The sequence below is a fragment of the Octopus bimaculoides genome, chromosome 24, assembly GCF_001194135.2.
Source record: "Octopus bimaculoides isolate UCB-OBI-ISO-001 chromosome 24, ASM119413v2, whole genome shotgun sequence".
NCBI lineage: Eukaryota > Metazoa > Mollusca > Cephalopoda > Octopoda > Octopodidae > Octopus > Octopus bimaculoides.
Window position 1 is genome coordinate 5836112 of NC_069004.1, and position 1691 is coordinate 5837802.

Consider the following 1691-nt stretch of genomic DNA (forward strand, 5'->3'; position numbering starts at 1 on the left):
ATATATATATATATATATATATGTATGTATATGCACATCCACACACATCACTCACCTCTGACTACCGGCATGTATAAATTGCAACTTTGTTTGAAATTTTGTTTATTTTTAAATTACAAATTATTGATCTACTGTGTTTAATAATCTAATAACCAGGCTTTCTGGTAATTCTCATACACATGCTAACACTCGCAACTAAATAATTAGCCATTATTTCCTCCACATGCATGACTTAGCTGTATGTCTCTTGTATGGTCATTATTATTATTATTTGGAAATTGATGTTTTTATTATTATTATTATTTTTAAATCCTTGTATGTAGTTAGTACAATTGTTTTTTTTATGTTTGATTATTTATTTTGAAGAATGATGACGTGAAATGAAACAAGAATCAAAATTAAACGAGCAAATATTAAATCATATCTCTTCTTAATTATGAATACATTTTACACTAAATCATCAGAAAAGGCCTTGTATGTATGTATGTGTGTTATATCTATCTATCAATCTATATACACATACATGCATACATACATACAAATATATGTATATAAACTGTATACTTCCATTCATTGTTTTTTTTAAATGTTATATACATATGTATGTACACTTTTGTGTGGGTGTCTGTGTGTGTGTGTGTGTGTGTATATATATACATACATACATATATATATATATATATATATATATATATCCATATCCACACATAGACACTAATACTACCATGATGTTACTCCAAAGAAGCTTCCTTGCGAGAAACTATATATATATATACACACACACACACACATTCACATAAAATCTTAGACAAAACCAAATGACAAACACACTAAAGAAAAATGCTGGAAATAAAAAAAAAAAATTAACCAAAACCCTTACTAATTAACGATTCATTATTAATGGCAATTAAACTGCAGTTCTATATATAATTTTTTCCTCTCTTGTATACAATCATAGACACACAAACACATATGCAAGCTCATCATATATATCTATGTGTGCATATATATATCTCCTACACACAAATGCATATAGAAACCTATAATGGTCCATACGTGTCTACTGTTCTGCCTGACAAACGAATATTGCCCCGGATCAACTGAAGCATGCACTCCACATTTTTTTTTTTTTGCTTTTGCACTACTGTTTGTCTATTTTTCTGGTGTTTTTTCTTTTGTAATTGCATTTTATGTCATCATCGTCGTTGTTACTATTATTAATTAGTATTATTACTACTACTACTGTTACTACTACCAACACTTCTGTTACCAATTCTACTATAGCTGCTACTACCACTACTACTATTATGCGACTAAAAACAAAACAAAAAAAAACGTATTCGTTGTCATGCTTTTTGTTAATTTTTATCAAATGTTTCCCAATATATATATATATACATATATATATGCATATATATGTGTGCGCATATATATACATATATGTGTGCGTATATATATATGTAATTTGCACTTATATATGTACAGGTGTGATTTGCACTCGAACTTTCTTGCATGTGTATATATAACTGTATGTATAACCTTATGTAGATATATAATGTGACAAAAAAAGCAAAAAAAAAAAAGCAAAACAAGTCAAAATTCTATTTGCATGTTTATTAACCATTTCTGTGAATTGACAATTCCTAATTTCCTGTTTGTTTTGGTGTTTGTCTCTCTGGCTCTTGTGTGTG